Source organism: Hemitrygon akajei, chromosome 13 (genome assembly GCF_048418815.1).
Source record: "Hemitrygon akajei chromosome 13, sHemAka1.3, whole genome shotgun sequence".
NCBI lineage: Eukaryota > Metazoa > Chordata > Chondrichthyes > Myliobatiformes > Dasyatidae > Hemitrygon > Hemitrygon akajei.
Window position 1 is genome coordinate 18633938 of NC_133136.1, and position 24364 is coordinate 18658301.

General features: G+C 39.5%; 1 protein-coding gene across 12 annotated transcripts in view; it reads right to left on the bottom strand.

The window, feature by feature from the left end:
- celf4 (CUGBP, Elav-like family member 4) overlaps nt 1-24364 on the bottom strand; it is a 1266734-nt gene that overhangs the window by 359503 nt on the left and 882867 nt on the right. The gene's annotated exons all lie outside the window — the stretch shown is intronic.

Here is a 24364-nt window from a genome sequence, read left to right on the forward strand (position 1 = left end):
ACATCTAGAATTAATCCTTATACTATATCTGTTTCATATAAATGCTATGTTAAGTTAAATAAAATAGGGATTTACACTGCCTTCTTGCAATGCTTAAAATGTTTTATATTTTAAGATTGTATACTTAGAACTGTTTTAAATAAGAATAATTATTTATTGACTTGAAGCTGCCACTTGGAACTGAAGAAATGCATGATTGAAGTTAATTGCTTGTGTTTGTGGACCTTAAATTTGCAACAGCAAGTCTATTTCACACACACAACTTTCTGTTGACTCGTTTATTTCTTCAGTTCATTTTTCCATTCTGTCTTAAGATGGCAGTAGTGCCCACTCAAACAGACAACTGAGTAAAGGCAGTAACAGGTCAACCTCGTTTAATAATACGGGATTGTAATTTTTACAACAGTCTAACAGTTCAACTTTCTTTTAGCAAACCAATTCTCCCTCATTTCATCTCTTGACTGCTTCTCTGAAGTCATCAATTCCTACACTACTCCCTCGACATCAGGTGTCCGTTGTTTCTAACTGGGTATTCTTCAGTGCAAACAGCTCAAATCTACACTCAGTGGACCATTTATTAGGTACACCTGTATACCTGCTTGTTAATGCAAATATCTAATCAGCCAATCATGTTGCAGCAACTCAATGCATAAAAGCATGCAGACATGGTCAAGAGGTTCTGTTGTTCAGACAAAACATTAGAATGGGGAAGAAATGTGATCTAAGTGACTTTGACTGTGGAATGATTTTGTTACTAGATGGGATGGTTTGAGTATCTCAGAAACAGCTGATCTTCAGGGATTTTCATGCACAATAGTCTCTAGAGTTTACAGAGAATGGTGTAAAAAGCAAAAACAACTTCCAGTGTGTGGCTTTTCTGTGAATGAAAATGTCCTATTAATGAGCAAGATCAGAGGAGAACGGCCAGACTGGTTCAAGGTGACATTAACTCAAATAACCACATATTATAACAATGGTGTGCAGAAGACTAGTTCTGAATGCACAACGTGTCGCAAATTGAAGTTTACGAACTGAAGACCACAAACATATGCTCAGCAGCTACTTTATTAGGTACAGGTACCTAATAAAGTGGCCACAGAGAAAGGGTGCACTAATGGGAAATTCAAAGTTGTTGAAGAGTTATACAAATGCACATAATTTTACTTTAAAATATGACAATTTGACCGTACAATCCCAGCTGAAGGCATCAGTTTTAAGTTTGCAAACATAAACACTTTTAAGCATTGTCAAAGTAAATTTATGATCAAAGTATCTTTATGTCACCATAGGAACCTTTGTGGATTTTACTTTGTGTGGTTCCTGAGGTATATTTATGGCATTTGTACTCCTTTTCAATTTGAAGTTAAATAAATGGCATCAGTAAAGGAACAAACCTGAGGGCTTTCTGGTCAGTGATGCTTAACTATTGGTCACACAAATAAGTTCTTTGGAAATGTCTTCAAATATACTCTTTCAAGGAGTTCATAACAGTGCGATTGGAAACTCCGAAAGTTTAGAATTTTCTCATTATATTTTGGCATGCATTAATTGTTTAGAACATAATATTGAAATAGTTGTATTTTTATTGGAGGATCTCAAGGAAACCTCTTTGAAAGGTTGGTCATGGCTAGACTGAACTCCTGCCTCAGCAAGAACCAGGACCCATTGCAATTTGTCTATCTCCACAATAGGTCAATGGCAGACACAATCTCAATGGCTCTTCACATGGCTTTAGACCACCTGGACAACACAAACACCTACGTCAGGATGCTGTTCATCAACTATGGCTCAGCATTTAATATCATCATTCCCACAATCCTGATTGAGAAATTACATAATCTACTCAATATATGTATACTGTAATTGATTTACTTATTTATTTTTTTTGTTTGTTTTTTTTTCTATATTATATATTGCATTCAGCTGCTGGTGCTAAGTTAACAAACTTCATGACACATGCCAGTGATAATAAACCTGATTCTGATCCTGAAATATTCTGCTTATTGAAAGGCCTAGATAGAGTGGATGTAGAGAGGATGTTTCCAATGGTGGGAGAGTATATGACCAGAGGGCCCAGCTTCAGAATAGAAGGATGTCCCTTTAGAACAGAGATGAGCAGGAATCTCTTCTGCCAGAGGTGGTGATTTTGTGGCATTCATTGTGACCGATGACTGTGGAGGCCAAGTCATTGGGTGTATTTAAAGTGGAAGGTCAGTAACGGCATCACAGGATATAAGTAACGGTGTCAGTAACTTCTTGACCAGTAACGGCATCACAGGATATAAGTAACGGTGTCAGTAACTTCTTGACCAGTAACGGCATCACAGGATATAAGTAACGGTGTCAGTAACTTCTTGATCAGTAACGGCATCACAGGATATAAGTAACGGTGTCAGTAACTTCTTGACCAGTAACGGCATCACAGGATATAAGTAACGGTGTCAGTAACTTCTTGATCAGTAACGGCATCACAGGATATAAGTAACGGCATCAGTAACTTCTTGATCAGTAACGGCATCACAGGATATAAGGTGAAGGGAGGAGAATGGGGTTGAGATGGAGGATAAATCAGTCATGATCGAATAACAGAGCAGACACATTGGGCTGAATGGCCTAATTTTGCTCCTATGTCTTATGGTCTTATTCTTTTTCACTCAACTTACTTACTGCCTGTTACGCCACTGGCATTAGGGGCAGCATTGATGTTTTCTCATTGCTGTTTCCATAACAATTTTTTATTTGTGAGCCCTGAGCTGAACCCCCAAACCTGGAAGACTGGTGGATGTCTCTTAGTCTGGCCTTTACCCTTTGACCTGCTTGGCATGGGTGACGCAATGAAGAATCAAAGCACAAGGCCCTGAGTACAGCCAACATAGGTCTCTGGGTCATTGAGGCACGTAAGCCTCCAAACCCTATGACCAGGTTGTGATCCTTTGGGAGGGTTTTTTACTCAACAGATTCAAGATATTTATGTACAAGGACACTATCATATTGATAAATTTTATTTTAAGATGCCAAATATTTCCAGATGAAGCAGATTTCACTGTCAGATGTGGGCAATGATGCATTGCAAAGAAGGCAGTATTGTGTCCTGACCTCTGCAATTTAATCTCCAACATAGGCTGAGTGTCCTTTTTTGGAAAATTTACCTGCCGTGTAGGCTTGGCACATTTTGGCTAAATGATTTATTTATCAGTACAAGTACAGGTGGAAGGAACACATAGAGAATGCTGGTGGAACTCAGCAGGCCGGGCAGCATCTATGGAAAAGAGTAACAGTTGACATTTTGGGCTGAGACCCTTCATCAGGACTGGAAAGCAAGAGAAGTGCAAAGAGGGGAGGAAGAAGTACAAGGTGGTAGGTGATAGGTGAAACTGGGAGAGGGGGAGAGGGTGAAGTAAAGAGCTGGGAAGTTGATTGGCGAAGAGGGGGGATCTGATAGGAGAGGATAGAAGACCATGGATGAAAGGGAAGGGGGGGGGGTGGAAGGAGTCAGCAAATAAAATTACTACTTCACTGTTGAACCTTATTACCCCACAGTTCCTGACCATTCACATTAGCCACCAATATAGATGTGAAACCCTTGCACTCAGATTCACAATTTAACTCCTCGTCAGTTTTTTCAAATATAGCTGCCTTTGTCTCTACTCAGCAATGTTTACGGTGGTGAAATTTAAATTGGATGGAACACTTAAAATATCCCTCACCATAGCTGGAGTTCTTTAAATGCATGTGTGCCCTGCAGCTCATTTCAGTTCAATTACAGTAGTAAGGAGCCACATGCAATCAACTAAATTTGCATTAATGGTAATGAAGTGTACATGAAACAGATGCAATTGAATAAAATAATGTAACAACACTGTAACAATTTTATAGCAGCAAATTAATAATAGCTTCTGTATCTCCACTGTGGAGTCTGATCCATCACTGAGATTGAGTGTCATCAGAGTCAGAGAACACTACAACACTTTTAGCCCACCCACGCCGAACCATTAACCTGCACCTGGACCGTAGCCCTCAATACCCCTCCATCCATGTACCTGCCTAAATTTCTCTTCAATGTTGAAATCGACCCTGCATCCATCACTCGTTCCACACTTTCACCACCCTCTGAAACATTTCACCTTTCACCCTTCACCCATGACCCCTATTTGTAGGGGTCAACCTCGGTGGGAAAAAAGCTTGTTTGCATTTACCCCGTTTATATCATTCATAATTTTGTCTATCTTCATCAAATCTTCCCTCAATCTTCTAGGTTCTGGGGAATAATGTAGTGACTATTCAACCTTTTCCTTGTCCTGGGATCGTCAAGTCTGGGCAACATCCTTGTAAATTTTCTCTGCACCCTTTCAGTCTTACTTACATCTTTCCTGGATGTCGGTGTCAAAGAATGCACACACTACTCCAGATTAAGCCTCTCTAACGCCAACATAACATCCAACTCCTGTACTCCATATATTGATTTATGAAGGCCAATGTGCCCAAGGTCTCTTTACAACTGTATCTACCTGTGACGCCACTTTCAAGGAATTATGGCTTTCCTTTCCCAGATCCCTCTGTTCTACCGCACTCCTTGGTGCCCTGCCAGTCACCATGTTTGGTCCTCCCAAAGTGCAGCTCCTCACACTTGCCTGCTTTAAGTTCCATCTGCCATTTTTCAGGCTGGCTTAGATCCCAGTACAAACTTCAATGGTTTTCCTTGCTGTCCACTATACCCTCAATCTTGTCAATCAATTTTCAGGTATACAATCCAAATATAAAGAGAAATTAACTTTTCTAGATTCAATGTATATTTTGCAATGGTGATGAACTGTTGGAAGACCGTAATTCATTGTGTGTGTGTGTGTGTGTGTGTGTGTGTGTGTGTGTGTGTGTGTGTGTGTGTGTGTGTGTGTGTGTGTGTGTGTGTGTGTGTGTGTGTGTGTGTGTGTGTGTGTGTGTGTGTGTGTGTTATATATTTTCTTTCTTTTTTACAATATTTTTATTCAGAACAAAAAAAACAAGATTTACAGAGTGCAACACATAAATACATCTCAACATGACTTGTGTACATTCATATATTGTAATAAAATTGATCAAAATGTTGTAGCATAACACAGAAAGGTATACCACTCTGTAATCAAATTTAAAGATAGGTCATACATCATCAAAGAAAGTGTGTGTGTGTGTGTGTGTGTGTGTGTGTGTGTGTGTGTGTGTGTGTGTGTGTGTGTGTGTGTGTGTGTGTGTGTGTGTGTGTGTGTGTGTGTGTGTGTGTGTGTGTGTGTGTGTGATATTTTCTATATTTCTGCCTTTGTAAAGATCATTTATTAAGATGTTTAAATAAATTTTTCTTCATTTCAATTCTTGTTTGTCTTTTCTGTTTTACTGTCTCAAAAAACCGGATCTAAGAGGAGAAGATTGAAGTGATAATGACATACATGTATAACTTGCTCTTGCATGATTTACCACTGTAATCCACTGACTTGGTAAGAGTATACTTACTTTCTGCCCGTTATGCCTTCAGGTTCGGGGGTATGAGTATAGAATACTTATTAATGCTGGCTGCACAATGACTTTACTCCACTGTATGCGTCTAAAACTTAAACTCAGGTGGAGATTGTGGAGCTTATCTACCCAGCAATACCTATGTCTAAAGAATGTCATCTATTGTGAACGTCAGAATTAGAATCAGGTTTATTATTCCTGATATATGAAATTTGTTGTTTTGTGGCAGCAGTGCAGTGCAAGTCAGAAATATTACTATAAGTTATAAAAATAACCTTTTAGGATGTCCTTTTAGAATGAAGATGAGGAGGAAGTTTTTAGCCAGAAAGTGGTGAATCTGCGGAATTCATTGCCACAGGCAGGTTAATGGGTGTATTTAAGGCAGAAGTTGATATATTTTTGATTGGTCAGAGCATGGAGGAAGATGGGGAGAAGGCAGGAGATTGTGGCTGTGGATCAGCCGTGATGAAATGTCAAAGCAGACTTGATGGGCCAAACAGCCTAATTCTGCTCCTATACCTTATCGTCTTATAAGATACGCAAATAAATAGTGCAAGAGACGAATACTGAGGCAGTGTTCACGGGTTCATGAACTGTTCAGAAATCTCGTGGTTGAGAGGAAGAAGCTGTTCCTAAAATATTGACTGATATAATCAAAACTCATGGTTTAAATAAAAATAAACAAATAAGAAAAAATCCACTGCGGGTTTACAGTATTTTTTAAAACCCTGCGTGTTTTAAAAGTAATAAGTATAGGAAATATGTTTGCTCCGAACCTTCCAATAATAATAAAATTGCTCAAATCTAGCCAAATGAGCGGTCTAGAAATTCTTCGACATCTGAAAAGTACATTAAGTCTGTGGTGTGCAGTGGGCCAGAAAGAGAATCAGTTACTGCAAAGCGCTGCATATGCATATGTGTTTAATATGATCACAGGCCTTCCAAGGCAACACAATATCTAAGTGATAGCAACATGAATTAGTGACGACAAAGTAAGCATACCCAAAATGCTGGAGGAACTCAGTAGGTAAGGCAGCATCTAGGAAAATGATTAAACAGTCAACATTTCCTACCAAGAGCCTTCTCCATCCTGGTGAAGGGTCTCAGATTGAAATGCTGCTGTTTCCTCTTTTCCATGGATGCTGCCTGGTCTGCTGAGTTCCTCCAGCATTTTGTGTGCATAGCTTTGGATTTCCAGCATCTGCAGGTTTTCTCATGTTTGTCTAAGGCCATCCCTTTGCTTGCTTTGTCACAGTGAAATGTAGGAAGTCAGCTCCTGCTACTCTGCTGAAAGGCTATTACTCATTTAAGCTTTGACAATTATCACTATCAAACTTTTTTTTGACTCTAAAGGTCATTACTGGCAATCTTGATCATCTTTTCCCTGAGAACTGCAGTAATATTGATCAAGTAGAAAGAAAGAGATATCTTTTCTCATGACATACTGAATCACAACAATTAAAAGTAAAGATACAAGTGAACAGTGAAGGCCAAAGATATCCTTTCACTATTAAACCATGCTGAGATTATTTCGAACTAATAATTAACTACCCAACTTTCTTGCAGGGTTTTTAGTAGAGGACAGCTATTTTGCTACATACTGAGAAAACATTAAAACAGAGCAATGCTTGCCAGAAATCTGTACTGCAGCCGAAACAAACATCAACACATTAATTTCACCACTTCCAGCAGGACTGGGTACAAGCTTCACCTTGGCAAATCAACATTCATCTTCTGTCACCATGAACGACTTCTGAGTTTACTCTCTAGATATACGGTGATATTGTGCACAAGGGAACCAACTAATCAAGTGTTGGTTGTGGAGTGACTATCATCTGGATGAAGTCCACTTTTGAGTAATTTTTTGGAGTGACTTAAAAACTTCCCCTCTTTCTCTTACTCTAAAAGTGATCATGTTGTTAGTAAGTGTCGGGCAAGTCATTGGGTATATTTACGGAGGAGGTTGATAGGTTCTTGATTAACCAAGATATCAAAGGCTACAAGGAGAAGGCAGGAGAATGGGATTGAGAGGGATAATAAATCAGCCGTGATGGAGACTCAATGGGCCGAATTCTGCCCCTATGTCTTATTTGTCATTTATCCTCCCTCTGTTTTGTATGAAGTGCACCCTGAATTGCACAGGAAATCTGTGAATTCATTACAAAGATAAACATTTATTCTTGCAGAATCTTGTGAATTGTCAAGATGCTACGATGGAAGAAGTTAGTTTTTGCAGTTCAAGATTAAGAAAAGGCAGAGTATGGAAATACGAAATAAAATGCTGGAAACCCTCAACAGTTCAGGCAGCATCTATGAGAAGAAAACCAGAGTTAATGTTTTTGGAGGAAGTCTTGCCACATTCAACCTGAAAGTATAACTTTGTTTCTCCTGCAATGACCAGCAGAGAGCTTCCAGCATTTTCTGTTATTTGTTCTTAATTTTTTATCCTTTTTTTTCAAAGATCAAAGTTCAAAATCAATTTATTATCAAAGTACATACAGTATATGTCACCATATGCAACTGGGAGATTTGTATTTCTGCAGGTATACTCAATAATTCCAATAACCATAACAGATTCAATGAAAGATCACACCAAACCGGGTGAACAACCAGTGTGCAAATACAAAAGAAGAAGGAAAAAAGTAATAACAATAAAAAATAAATAAGCAATAAATATAGAAAACATGAGATGAAGAGTCCTTGAAAGTGAGTCGATAGGTTGTGGGAACACTTCAGTGTTGCAGCGAGTGAAGTTGAGTGAAGTTTTCCCCTCTGGTTCAAGAGCCTGATGGTTGATGGGTAATAACAGTTCCTGTGGTCTATGAGAACACATCAACAAACAGCTTCCACAAACTGACAAAAGGTGAAAGATCCTATTAACAATTTCAATCTCCATACAAAGAGCAGCCTTGAAGAAAGCTGCCTGATTTTTTTTTTACCTCTTTTCCTGCATGTCAGTTTGGATCAGCATTGAGTAATACCAAGTGAACTGAGATGTCAGATCACAAGCTGGGAATTAGCTCTCTGGTGCATTCATGGAAAGTAAAATATGCAGCATATATTATTGCTCCAATTTTCTCCCAGGTGGGTTGCGTTTTTAATTACCCCTGTCCACCACTTAACTAACTATAATTTTATGTATTAAATATAACACAAGAAATTGGGTGTAGAACTTGATAAAATAGAATTGTCATTAGTATTGTAATCGAAGTTTCATTTTAAAGATATTTCATGTGGCAAAGGTAGTTTAGTGGTTAGAGTAATGCTATTACAGCACCAATTCAGTACAGTTCATTTCTAGTTTAACATTAATTCAACCATAAGCATGGATACAGCCAAACAAAACAGTGTTCGCTTCGGGCCAGGATGGAAAATTCAGTACCAAAAGCACATATAATTATGCTAGCAGAAAAACATATAGATACAAAATTTTTTTTTTTTAAATAATGTAGCCTAAGTCCTTGAGTGTCATGGCCTGTAGATTGATGGAGCAAGCCAGTTATCTTGGAACCACGTTTCTGCAAGAACCAGCCCGCAGCAGTTCTCATCTCGCATAAGTACAGCTGCAAACAAATGCAATCCAGCTTGTTCTCCACCGAGCGAACCCTGGAGAGCAACACTGAGGGGAGGGGCCAACCTCAACCCGGCCGTCTCCTTCCTCAGCACGATGACTGATGCAGTGCACCTCCCCCGCCCGTTGGTTTCGACAATAAACCAGTGAATGTGAATTGCAGTATTCTACATTGCCAGTATCCAACAGAGTCTTGTGATCATAAGAAAGTTTAAGACAATCACCCACACAGTTCACTCTGTGGACTGCCTCTGATGTCTTCTTCCCTGGGTGACTGAAGTACGCTGCAACACGCTCCAACAAGTCCAGCTCAGTCACAATCCAGCAACTCGCAGCTGAACTAGACGTGCAGTGCCTGTTGTTCTAAATATCCAGAAGTGTCTTGTGATTGTGAAAAAGACATAAAGGACAACAATGACACCTTTGGCTGGACACAGAGAGGTTGCTGTGTTCCAAGCTCACTGCCTTCTTACCAGAGAGATGGCAATCAATGATCAGGGTTCAATTCCTGCCACTGTCTATAAGGAGTTTGTTACATTCTCTTCATGACTCCGTGGGTTTCCTCCAATATTCCTAAGATGTACAGGTTAGGGCAAGTAAGTTGAGGTCATGCTAAGTTGGTGCCAGAAGTACGGCGACATTTGCCGGCTGCTCCTCCGCGCTGATTCAGGCATCGTTGGTGCTGACGCATTTCACTGTCTGCTTCAATGTACATGTGACAAATAAAGCTAATCTTTCATCTTCATTTTCCATCTCTTTTCATTTCTAACAATTCTTCGTGCATTCATTTACTGTAACAGCTAGCACAGTGAACCTTTGCATTCACATCACAGCCACTACCAGATGAATGGAGGGGGATCCTGTTGGGTTGTGCATGCTCTATTCATTTATGATTCTTCTTTAAAGGTTGGAGACAGCTCTACAACAAAATGACCCACAGGTAGTTATGTACCCTATCTGACTGTGCTTGGCAGCTAGGTACCTTTACTCTCTGTGCTACCTGGAAGTCTAGCTAGTTTACTTGGAATCATTTTGCTTTACATTTCAATAAGAGTGCATCCTAATGGTGTAAGGTTAGCTATTTCCATTAGCAGGAAATCAACTTAATTAATATATTGTCACTTACAGTTTTAGCAAGAAAATAGAGTCTCTGAGCACTAGAACTGGGAAATAGGCCATTTGGCCCATCTAATCAGTGCTGAGCTGTTTTTATACCTAGTCCCATCGAATCATACATCTCCAAACCTCTCCCTTAAAGGTTACAGTTGAACCTACATCCACCAATTCTGCTGATAGCTCATTCCACACTTGCACCACCCTCTGAGTGAAGTTGTTTCCCCTCTCAGTGAAGAATGTAGTATCTTGATTTAATTCATAAGCACTTACTGGAAATAAACCTAAGGAACTTTCTATGCTAATCAATGCTGAGCTAAAATACTTGGTGAAATAGTTTCTTGACTGTTCACTGATTTTGGATGCAATACCTGACCCCATTCTCCTGAACCTCCTTTCTAACAGAGCACTGAGAAGAGGGCATGACCTGTGTGGTGGGGGTCCTTAATGATGGATACCATCATTTGAAGGATCGCCTTTTCAAGATGTCTTTGAAGATGTGGAGACTAGTGCCCATGATGGAACTGGCTTAGTTTACTGGGCACTGCTTGCTGAATGTCTGGCTGTCATTCTTGATGACTGAGAATTAGTCCTTGTAGTTGACCTTCAGAGGAACTTGGTCACCTTAGTCGATAGGCAATGCAAAGTTGAGTCTTTCTGAGTTATTTAAGGATAGTTAGTATTGCATTTCATAATCAGAATCATCTTTATCACTGACATACTGTTTGTCATGAAATTTGTTGTTCTGTGACAGCAGTACATATAAAATGCAATGTACAGCAATATGTAACCAATGCATAAAAACTGTAAATTACAGTAAGTATATATTATATATAAAATATTATTTATATTTTATATATATATATAAAATAAGTAGTGCGAAAAGAGAGCAGAATATTTGAGGTAGTATTCAAGGTTCATTGTCCATTTAGAAATCTCCTGGTGGAGGGGTGGAAGTTGAGTGTGCGTTTTCAGGCATCTGTACCTCCTCTCTGATGACAGCAATGAGAAGAGAATGTATCTTGGGTGATGGGGGGGGGGTCCTTAATGATGGATGCCACCTTTTTGAGGCATCATGTTTTCGAAACACCTTTCCCATTGCACCTGATCCTATTCTTTGGCTGCGTTCAATATTAATGTGCCTACTGTACACAGGATTGCAGTGAGAAGAAGAAATATTGGCAATGGGATCAGGTACAGACTTTGGGGAGAACAGTTAAATCTGATCTGGTTTTCAGCAGTGTTGGGGATTCCAAAGTAGGGGGACTAGAGAGGAAAGAGTGAGGCGAGTGAGAGAAAGAGAGGAGAGAGAGAAAGAGAAAGTGAGAGGGAAAGAAAGAGAAAGTGAAAGAGAGGAAGAGATTGAGCAAGAGAGAGAAAAGAAGGGGATCTAATTTGGCTTAAGTTTTGAGGGAGTAAAGAATTTTCAGGAAAGCAGGGAATGGACAATAAGGGACAGTCACCTAATATGTGGAAATGCTTGTAGTAAAGAAAACACAAAAGCACAACAGATACTAGAAATATGAAATAAAACAGAAAATGCAAGAAGTCTCAGTAGGTGAGACATTATCTTCAATGTGAGAAAAAGAATTCAACTTTCACTTTGATGACCTTTATGTTGATAAATATTTCTAGTGTTTCTGTTTTATCTTAAGGTGGAGAAAGTGCCTGAAGTTTCAGCAAAACAAGGAAAAGAAATAAATGTAAATGTTAAGGGAATGATAAGGACAATGGTGCTTAAATGGCAGGGCTGATCGTGTTTTGAGCCAGGGATGCTCTTGAAGCAGATTAAATGCCTGGGTTATGGGCTGTAGAGTGGGCGATATCTTCATATTTTGGCAGCTCTATTAAAAAGCCAGCCAAAGCTCAGTGCAGTGTGACTGTCCCCTCCAAAGATGTGAGATTCCATAACACCAAAAAGGGCATCAGAGGCACCCATTACAATAATTAAGACAGATAATAATCGCACCTTCACTGTGACTCTCAATTTATTTCCTTGAATATAATGAAATATTTTTATATGCACATTTGCAGAAGAAACCTCTTCTAACTCATTACCAACTCGCTTGATCTTTCCAACTTTCCTGAATTACTGGACTGCTTCTCTGAAATCCAGTGCTGCTTGAGCAGCGTGAAGATTGAAACTTTCATCTTCAGTGGCTGTCACAAACACCATTCCTTAGTGACACAGTCCAACCATCCAACTGACAAGTGTCTGAAACTGAGGCAGACTGCTTGCAATTTGGTTTGATATTTGACACTGAGAGCTTCAGACCACTGTTCATTTTCACCTCTATAATAGTTGCATAACTCTGTCACTGCCTGAGCTCATTTGCTGCTGAAGTCCTCATCAATGCCTTCTTGCCTCTCCACTTCCTGGAGCCCAATCTTCCTCAATCTTTTTGTCACTTTCCAAAACTCTGTTCAGACATTTCATCTATTGCCTATCTATTACTTACGTTCCTTGCCCAACTACATTGACCCCTGGTTAAGTCACAGTCTAATTTCAGAATCCACAAACATACTTTCAAATGATTCTATCATCTCAGTCTCTCCTCTTCGCTTCTTCTTCTCCCTCTGTTTAACTGCTCGAGATATTCACATTCCATCAATTCTGGCACATTCTCACTCCAAACAACATTGGTGGTTAAGTCTCCAGCTGCCAAGGCTGTTAGCTCATGAATTGCCTATCTAAACCTCTCTATTTTTCTTTCTTCTAAGGGTTTACTCTTTCTCTGTAGTATTTACCTCTTATATTGCCATAGTACTTTTATTTTGTTTAATGCACAAATGCGTTACGCTGGATTTCTGGCATTTGCAGAATCTCTCGTGCTATTTTTGGTTGATCACATTCCTCTGAAACTCCACCGTGGATGGTCCGAAGTCACTGAAAGGAGGAGAGTTGGGCATAGGGTTACAACTCATCCCGTTTTAAAGCCCTGGGAAAGGTTTCACTGCTAGTGTAATGGTTTCTCTGTAGCAGCAGTGTTTGGATTATGACTAGAGATAACGGGGGCTTTGGAAGGTGTGGCGTCCAATGAGGGAAGTGTTTTTACTTTCTTGTGTGCCCGAAAGCGAGGGATTCATGGGCTTTTGTTCAGCAAAAGATGGAGGGAGAAGATGCAAGAACGAAGAGGTTGTAGACTGCAGGGCGGAGTGGACTTGGTATGGGGTTGGGAGTTCACGATGCCTAGGGGAGTTGACAGAGAATGAAAATCCTGAGCTCCAACGTGCACATTAGACTGTTTCATTAAAATGGGCCCTTTGTTTTGTTTTCTTCACTAACCCCATAATCAAATTAAGAATTATAAAGCACAATCGTTTAATTGCATATGATGTACTCTTTGTGATTTCGTGGTACTGATTTGTACAGGGGGAAAACATCATGCAGCATTCACACAAACGAGATTTCACAAGTTTGGTGGGGCCGGAGACTGTCTTCCCCTAGACTAACACCGCTGGCTGAACCTGAGGGTTACACCATAAACACCCATACCTACAGAAATGCCAACAGAAACTACAAAGACCTCATCCCTATGAGAGAAAGGAGACACCAAAAAGATGGGTTGCACCTGAAGACTTCTTTAAAGAATGGCTCAGGACAGAGGACTCTGGAAAGCTACTGTCAGTGTCCTATGTCCTACTAGAGGTGCTGAGCTTAAGTATTTAAGTACATTCCTGCAAAGCTCCTTGGGCCTTTGAACCTTGGGATTACTCTGAACAACCTACAGATGTACTTTCAAGGACTCTTTACTTCTCATGTTCTCAGTATTACTTTTATTTGCACAATTTGTCTTTGTCAGTCTTTGTTTATGAGAAGTTTTTTGTAAAATTCTATTTTATTTCATTTTTCCTGCAAGAAAATGAATCTCAAGTTAGTATACTATATGTAACATACATACGTTAATAATACATTTGCTTTGAACTTTGAACTTGCAGGAGGTGCTACAGACTACTTTGAACTCTGCTTACTTGAAGGTACTGTTGAAATGATAAAGTTCTTGAACAGAATGTTACCATTCTCTAATTTGATGATTCATTGATTAGCCAAGGGCAAAAGTAACCAATGAGAAAATAGAATAATTGCAATTAAATATATTCTTACCCAATCACAAGGCCATTTGATATTAAAGGGTGAGGGGGATCCACAGTTAAATTTAATCTACCGGTAATCAAAAAAGACCATACTGTCACCATACTGCCGTGTCTGCATTGTGCTGAGCAATTCCACGGATCTTGCAGGATGCTGTCAGCCCAGAACTCTATTTCAAAAACTGACCACTTTTTGTGAAGCAGAACTTACTGATATTGATCCTCCAGCTAATTTTTATTCATTTGAAGTGGCATTCTATGGACTACTCCCATGGTTTTGTTTTATGTCTGCCTACTCACTAAATATTTAATGCATTTCTCTAAAGTTACTTTTCACCGACCTCATTCCCAGATACAGGTGTCCAACACCAACATCTTATAGATTTTCCTCACAGCTTCGAATCACAAGACTGGTGATTGGCTTACTGTCTCCTCTCTACAGCACCTTCATTTCCTCAAGATCTCAGCATTGTTTTCCACTGAACGGGCTGGTGAGATTTACATGCTGTACCATGTGACCTCATCTCTGGGCTAAACCTAATAATTCTCATCCTTGTACATAGTCACATTTTTTTATTAATTTCCATCCATTCTCAATACTTGAGTTTCTACATATTTATGTTGAAATAACGATTATTCATGCAGAACTTCACCAGTGGATTAATAAAAAAATAAATATGCAATATAGCATGCATGACTGTGGACTTGGTTTTTATGTACATTCTACATGGGTTTTACTGAAATGTAGTTTTCAGTTCCATGTGTAACACCACACTGAGTTCCTTATATTCTATGGATCTGTTGCATGTTCTCAGCTTTGCAGATGAGATCTCTGCAGCTAGCTTAAAGCAGAATAGTGGATTCTGGTTAAATGGGCCATTGGTTAATCAGTGTAACTGCTTATTTGGGACAACTCTTAAAGAGCAGAAACAAATTGAGAAAATAGCTGAGATTCCCTTTGTTTATTTGGGACACTATGTTGCTTAATTGGGGCAGGAGACTGTTGCTGAGAGTTTTCTAACTAGTGTCAGTTACATGCACGTCACATGGGTGTTAGAAATTACACTGTGCTTAGAGCAAGCAGTTTTTAAATAGCGTCACTTGTGTTTTTGTGTTCAAAAGCAGTGATTTTTGTCGCTGATAGTTGGTGCATATTCTCCCAGAGAATAAGGGGAGATCTTACAAAAGGTATACAAAATTATGAGCGATATAGTTGGGTACAAGCTTTTTCCCTTCAGGTTGGGTGAGACTAGAGAAAGCGATCATAGGTTAAGGGTGAAAGGTGAAATATTTAGGGGGGATCTGAGGGGGTCCTTCTTCGCTCAGAGGGTCGTGTGAGTTGAAGTGATGGATGCAGGTCCAGCTGTAACATTTAAGAGAAGTTTGGATAAGTACATGGATGAGAGGGGTATGGGATTAGGCAGAGGACCAGGCTAGCATGGTCAAAAGGCCTGTTTCTGTTTCTGTTCTGTAATGTTCCATGAAGATAACTCAGTGAAGACCAAGACTATGAAAGGAAGGAAGCTACAGGGTAACAGAGTGAGGGAAAGGAATGGGCTCGGCTGAGTTGCTCTTGCAGGAGCTGTACAGATTCCATGCTAAAACTGATTTTGTGATTCTGTGATTCTAGTTTGTGTGTTTACCTGGCACAGCTTCAGGGAAAATTCAGTTAGTAAGATTTGATTACTCAGTGCATAAATAAGAACTGTCATTGAAAAATTGCACTAGGCATGAATTATGCCACTGCATCATTGTTAACTTCATTTGTGAGTGAGTGAGTGTGAGAAAAAGATACAAGCAAGTTAAATGTCCTGAAGTCAAATGTCAATGACAAAGTAAATTCATTTTCAATGTACTTTTATGTTACTACATACTACATTGAGATTGACTTTCTTGAAAGCGCTTACAGGAAATAGAGAAATACAATAGAATTTATGAAAAACTATATATAAACAAAGATTGATCAGCAGGAAAAGTCAAAATCAAAGTAAAGTTATTATCAAAGTTTGTATATGTCACCATGTATTGTACTACATTGAGATTTATTTTCCTTGGAGGGATTTATAAAGAAAAACAATAGAATTTATGAAAATCTATGCATAAATAAGGACTAACAAGAAACCATTGTGCTGTAAGACAAATTGTGCAGATAAAGTAGTAAATAATACTGAGAACTTGAGTTGTAGAGTCCTAGAAAGTGAGTCTGCAGATTGTGGAATCGATGCAGGGTTGTGGTAAGTGAAGTTATCCACACCAGTTCCTGAAACAACTCCACAAAAATCAGAATTTGAATTCCACAGCAGGTGCAAAGGCAATACTGCTCTGCTTCAAGTTAAACACATTTTCATTTGGAAATCAAAACATTGCTTATGCTGGAAATCCAAAATAACAATTGAAAATGCCAGAAACACGTTGTGGATCTGGCAACACCCTATGGAAGGGGAACAAAGGTAGAAAACCTTTTACTTTAGAGTTATCTGAAGAACTTTGTAAGACAGTGTAGTTATTAGAGAAATTTAATGAAGTAATATATGCACAAAAATGAAATGTTACATTAGAGTGGAACAGCAGAGCACCAGAGAGTAGTAACAGAATTATTGCTGAAAAATAGTATTTTTTCTTATGGTAACCTCATCCAACGATACATTACCTTACCTACATAGTTACTACAGTATTCCGTCCTCTCAAGCAAATTTTTGTGCTCAGTTCTGTCAAGCCATTGTTTTCTAAACGATCACTACTTATTACCATTATTGTAGACAGGGGACAGAGAAGTCCAATGTCTCACATTGGTGTGAATGATTTAGTAATATTTTATCTGATAATGGAAGCAGACCAATTACCAGAGCAGATTGACAATAATGACATTTAATTCTGTGTACAGCAACTTCATCAGTATTCTAAGCGTTCTTGTGAGACATTTGGCAAATTGCGTAAAAAACAATTAAAACTATTTATTACAGAATCTATTTACCCTCCTGATAATTAAAGAGGAGAAAGACAGCTAGAATTAGTTTTTTTTCTTTGGACTCCACTCTAGAATGGATGTGAGTGAAGCTGTAATCTTTTACTAAATCAGCTGATCACAAGATTTGCAATTCTTTAGTCTATGTAAATAACAGAATTATTGCAGAGACAGACTCAATCTGTCCCGCTCTACTGTCTGTACAACTTGCAGGTAACATTTATTATGTCTGTGTTGCTCGTTTGGAAACAGCGCAGATTTCCAATAGTTTCAACCTATCATTTCAGACCAAATTAACTATAACTAGAAGATAATCCTGATTCTGGCTTGTGCCTTGCTAATAATCACTACTTTGATAAACAGGTATAAAAAAATATTATGTAGAGAATCTAACTGCAGAATCTCATCAAAGAGAAATGAAGATCAAAACTAACAAAAGTTACGAAAGATTAAGATTACTTGGAGAACCTGGATATAAGGAAAACTAAAAGTTCTGAGACAGAATACTTAGACAACCCTAATTTCAAAAGTGTGAGATGACAGAGAGGATAATATCCCTGTCTGCAGAATCTTGCACCTGATAAAGTGGCCACTGAGTGTATGTTGGTTGTTTTTTTGTTGCTGTAGCCCATTCTCTTCCAAGTTCAATGTGTTCCCGTCAAAATAGCATTGGTAAAACACAGCGATGCCTTACTAGCAGCAAAAAAAACTAGTAACTACTTTATTAGTCAAACTCTTTCTGGAAAACGATCAGTGCTTTCAATAGCCTGTAAATTCCCTTTTGGTGTTGAGCTTTTGAACCACCTACACATTCTGGCTTTTTTGTGGTGTGAATTGAAGTCTCAAAGGTGCAGGATTATTGTGGCGTGGTGTGTATGGGCCAAATTGAGTTGGTGGGGCCTGTGCCCAAGAGTGAGGAACCAGCAATATTTGGTCATTTGGTCATTGCTGGACCAGAGGTGATTTGAAGCGGCAGATCCAAGGTGAGGCAACCTAAGGTGAGGCAGAATTGAGGTGGTGGGGCCTGGGCCTGAGAGCAAAGAAAAAGCCGATGTTTGATTGATTTAAATGCTGGGTCAGATTGGGAAAATTGGCTATGGGCTGATTCAAGATGGCGGGCATAAGAGCGAAGAACAAGACAAGGTTTGGCTGATTTAAGTGACCAGATTGAAAAGGTCGGGGTGTCAGGGCCAGAGTCAAGGGAAGGGCTGGTGTTCAGCTTGCTGCTTGGTGAGGTTTGCTCGTCTCTGTGCTGTACTGAGGCTGTGGCCTGCAACCAGTCAGCTGTAGTGATGACTGGCTTTGTGGCTGTGAACTCACTTTCGTGAACACTAGGTCTGTTTACTTGTTTACGTTTTATTGTTTGTATGATTTGTTCTTTTTTTTGCACAAAGGGTGTTTGATTATCTTTTTTAATAGGTTCTATTGGATTTCTTTTGCGCTGTCTGTAAGGAATCAAATCTCAAGGGTGTACGTAGTATACATACATGCTTTGATCAAATGCTTTGAACTTTGTGCTTTCAGAGATGTGCTTCTGCACACCACTGTTGTAACATGTGGTTATTTGATTTACTGTCGCCTTTCTGTCAGCTTGAACCAGTCTGGTCATTCTCCTCTGACGGTTCTCGTTAACAAAGCATTTTCACCCACAGAACTATCACTTTTGTTTTTTACACTATCCTCTGTAAATTCTAGAGACTGCTGTGTGTGAAAACCCCAGGTCAGCAGTTTCTGAGATTCTCAAACCACCCTGTCTGGCACCAACAATCATTCCATGGTCTAAGTCACTTAGATCACATTTCATCCCCATTCTGTTTGGTTCAAACAAAAACTGAAAACACTTGACTATGTCTGCAAGCTTTTATGCATTGAGTTGCTGCCACGTGATTGGCTGATTAGATTTATGCATTAATGAGCAGGTGTACAGGCGTACCTAATAAAGTGCCCACTGTGTGTATATCACTGTGGTATAATGGTGGAAAGTGGGGGAAATGAGTAACATACTAATTTACCTGATCACAAACCCTTCAGTCTTCCTGAAACATCAACTGTACTCTTTTCCACAGATGCTGCCTGGCTTGCTGAGTTCCTCCAGCATTTTGTGTGTGTTGCTCAGATTTACCACAATTCAGAATACGACGAAAGCAAGCTGGATCTCAACACCTGTCCATTCTGAGTCACTCCACCGTTAGAAAAAGAGTGACATCTTCTTGGTTGTTTTCTGAACTGTCAATAACAATAATTGAAATGTTCCACGACAGTCTGCTGCCCTAACATAATCTTTTATCATCTTCATAATATCTATCCCAGCTACCAGACTGTGTCCATAACTGAAAAGACATTAACTGCCTTAAATTAAACCGTGTGATTAAAATGAGAATCACAAAAGACAAAGGTCTGGTGCTCTGATGAAACTTGCTGTCAGTTAATCCCTCTTTACCATGCTTAAAAATTCCATTTCATTCTTTGAAATGGAATTATATGTCATCTAATTTAAATTCCAGATTCAATATCTCTTGCACCTTCTCCCCTCACAATCTCTGATTACATTCTTCATTACTTTTATTGTGGCTGCCTCGGCAACTTTCCTGATTGCATTAAAATTCAGCAGCACTTCAACTTTTCCCCTCTTTGGGTTTATTACTGTACTAATTTCCTTTTACATCCCTGTTCAATCTTAAATTAATGCAAAATGCCACCAGCACATTATGAAAACTGGCCCTCCCCCCACCATCAAAAGCCTGAATTGTACATGAACAATGACTAGGTTAGATTGGCACATGTACGCCCACAAAAAATTATGCAGAATTAATTTTTTTCCAAGGTTTTTAACACTTACAAAATTACATTTTCTTTTGAATATATTTCTGAAAGGATTAATTCAAAAGGTTCTCTCAACTTTCTTTTGTGGATTGCATGCCTTTCTTTCACATTATTTTACAACATTAATGTAATTCTATGTGGCAATGGTTTATGCTCAGTACATTTTCTCAGAAAAATATTAAATCATATTCAGCCCTGAGACTGTAATTCTCTATCAGATTGTTGGTGCTCCTTTACCTGATTGAGGGCTTGAACTTTGTAGAGTTCTTACTTGTTTTATCTTCAAAGTTAAAACTTTTTATACAAGGAGTAATGGAATTGCACTAGTGCATAAGATCACTGAAATAGACAGAATTAATAGGCTCAGGACTTGCTAGCTGCATTTCTAGTAGGAGTTAGATGAAGATGGTGAAAAATTGATAGATTGGATGGATCTTTCAGAAAGTAGTTTTGGAAGAAAATTTTAACAAATGATACCTCAGCACAAATCTAAATCCCAAGGTGAACCAAACTAATAGATTAATGTAACAAATGAATTGTATTTGTCTAATTTCTTGTAAATCAGTCTCAGTAACATTATCAAATGAGTCCTGGACAATAAGCATATTTTCATTGGATCACATTTAACAGATATATCCCAATAAATTAGTTAAAATATTCAAGAAAGAACTTGGATGCATCCATTTTAACTGTTCATATACTGATATGATGACCCAGCCAACAGTAATTACCAAGTCTGATAAAATTTACTTCATATTCTCTTCTGCCTTATTCAGCCTATGTGAACATTGTGGGAGATGACACTTCTGCACAATGATCAAAAGGGCATTTCCTGAAACACTTGTAGACTGCTTAGAGGTCAATGCCTGGAAATTGGAGTCCGTATTTATTTGCTGGGCTGAAAGGTGCCATTTTCAATGCTAATCAATTTTCCCTCTCAGCCCCAATCTCCTGCCTTCTCCCCATATCCCTTCATGCCCTGGCTGATTAAGGATCTATCAATCTCTGCCTTAAATATACCCAATGACTTAACCTCCACAGCTGCCTGTGGCAACAAATTTGACAGATTCACCATCCTCTGGTGAACGGAACCCCTTCTCATCTCCGTTCTAAATGGACGTCCCTCTATTCTAAGGCTGTATCTTAGATTCCCCCACCACAGGAAATATCCTCTCCACGTCCACTCTATCAGGGTCTTTCAGCATTCGATAGGTTTCAATGAGATTCCCCCCCTCATTCTTCTAAATTCCAGTGAGTACAGGCCTGGAGCCATCAAATGCTCCTCATATGATAAGCCTTTCAATTCCATGTTGTAACTGACTGTGAGATACTCAATAGTAAGCTTGGACACTGTGAGTCAAGGAGCATGTTTCTGTGCTGTTTGACCCCATGATCACATTGCATTAAAACATGAGTTACTTGGTTCCCAACAGCAGCTGCCTGCAGAGATCGCAGCTGCTCATCTTTGCCTTTAGGAATCGTGGGAGCCGGGATCTGACTTTCACCGATTCTCTCTGTGGCAGACAGAGAATGGAAGTATAAAGGACTGCCGTGGAGGCGAGGGAAAACACGGGGGAGGAGGGACAGATATCTTCAGGGTGTGAGGCCGCAACTCCTCCCACGGGTTGTCAGTGTGGATCGAGCTACGTGCCACAAGTGGCCCCAAGCCACGGTGAATCACAGACTCATCACTCTGCAGAGATCCCAGCATGTATCTCTGCTGTGCATAGCTGCAGTAAGTGCTGTCAGACAAGCGCTGATGTGTGAAGTGTGTAGAGCATTAAAAACTGAGACAGACAGATGCAGACAGCTACATATCGATGTCCCCGTCGGGATCCTTTAATTCACACCTCCTAACTGACTTGCCGCTGATTTGCTTCTCGTTTTACTGAGAGGTAAAAGCAAAGATTGAGGATTGCACATTATTGCTGCAGTTTCTATTGGTAAGGCAATGGTGAGTGTTGCCAATATTTGGCAAAAGTCGTTACTTGCGTAAGCAACGCCAGAAAAACATCAGTTGCACTGAGGTGAAATATTCCAGAGGCTCCCGATCAATTTCCATGACAGATGGGCTTTTAACAGGAAATGATTGCTATCATATTAAAACATCTATCGGATGGCTTTTGTGCACATAATAAGCAGGCGCAAATGGGCCCAATTTCTACACATAATGCGAGGCAGGTGATTTTTTTAAACTGTTGCTGCCAAATTAATGAAAATAAAACCTCACTGTATCAACACACATAAAATGCTGGTGATCTATGGAGAGGAATAAATAAAGAGTCAGGCTGAGACCCTGCACCAGGCCTGCATAGTTAGTTACTGCCTGTTACGTCACTGGTGTTTAGGGCAGCAATGAAGGCCCCCCATCTCTGTCTGGATAGAAGGATTCTTCATTGCTGTTTGTTTTTGAGCAGTCGAGGTTGTCAGCCCTCAGCTGAACCCCCAAACCTGGAGGACCGGTGGATCACTTTTTGTCTGGCTTCTAACCTTTTGGCCTGTTTGGCATGGGTGACCCTATCAAGATTCAAAGCACAAGGCCTTGACTCCAGATAACATAGTTCTCCAGGTCATTGAGGCACGCAAGCCTCCAACCCCTCCAACAAGGAGGACCAGGACTGTATTCTTGGATGTTAGTGCGAGGAATGTTAGCACTTTTTGTAGCAGCTTGGTGCACCCATCCCCTGCAACCCGGCTGAAAATTCTTATCATGAGAATCACTTGTATCCAGATATCTGGTGTAAAGTGCAGGAGCTTTTTTTTTAGGAACTAACAACTTTTAGCAGATTGTATTTATCTTTTTACTAAAAGAGTTTTCATTCAGTAGAGAACTTTATGGCAATGACAGCTCATTTGTAATGTCTTTACTTTTGGGCCCTTATGACAGGGTTCTTTATCTGAAGGTGCAGCCAATGAAAAGTCAATGGGTGCCACGGTAGTGTAGTTAGAATGACGCTATTACAGCCCGGGGTGTCATAGTTCAGAGTTCAATCCCAGCATTCTCTGTAAGGAGTCTGCATGTCTTCCCTGTGGAACATGTGTGGGTTTTCTCTGGGTGCTCTGGTTTCCTCCCACGGTCCAAAGACACACTGGTTAGTAGGTTCATTTGTTCATTGTGAATTGTCCCATGATTAGGCTTAGGTTTAAATTGGGGGTTGCTGGGCGGTGGGGTGCGAAGGACTGGAAGGGACTGTTCTGCACTGTGTTTCTAAATAAATAAATAAATCACCACGAGTCAAAAATGGATTTTGAGTGTGTAGACACATAATCTTTGTCATATTAATCCTTTCAAAATATCAATAATTATCTTTTTCCATTAAAATATCATTTCTATTTCAAGAGATCAACTCCATCTCAAGTTTCATAAGATATTGAAGGTAATTTACAGCAGCAAATTAAATTACCACTTTGTAATCACAAGAGATTCTGCATATGCTGGAAAATTCAGAAGGAACTCAGCAGGTCAGGCAGCATCTATGGAAAGGAATGAACCTACCAACCTGGGATGGGAAGCAAACCAAAGATGGGAGGAACCCACAAGGTCACAGGGAGGATGGTTATCTTTCAGATGGACATAAGTTATTATATTTTAATCAAATCAAATGAAATTCAAGCTTAATTATCATTTAACCATACGTAAATAACAGCTGAATGAAACAGCGTTCCTCTAGGGCTAAGGTGCAGAACATACACAGCACATTCAAAATAGCGAGCGAAAACAACATAGTCACACAAACAACATATATATAACCTACTTGTGGTAATTTTTTTAATGTACTGTGTGTGATGTAGGCTTAGTGGGTGTACCATAGTATGGTGGACTGTTGTTTTGTTTGTTTATATATATATACACAGTTAGATGACAATAAACTTGAACGTGAACTGAAGTTCAGGAATGAACCCAGGCTTGTGGCAGTTTGTGTCCATATCCTGTTCCTTCTGAGCACAGCTTTCATGGTGAATGTTGTTAGCGTAAGTTTCAGGGTCCTATCTAAATGGGAGAATATGGCTTTGATTATAGTAATGAGGTAGACAAACACTATAGCCGCCTAAAAAAATTAATGCCGCTAACTCGAACAACTGTACTGTTTGAATTTTAACTCTCACTCCATCCAGTTTAGTAGCAACTTAAACTTTCCCATCCACTGGCCATGTTTAGCACTTCTTAGTAAGGTTACTAGACTTCAATCAGAGCAACTCATCGACTTCATCTATCCCCCAGCCCATTGCACATTGAGGCCAATTGCGCTCATTTCCAAATCCACTCTGGCTGAGATCAGCAAATTCAACACATGCCAGCAATCAAACCTGGT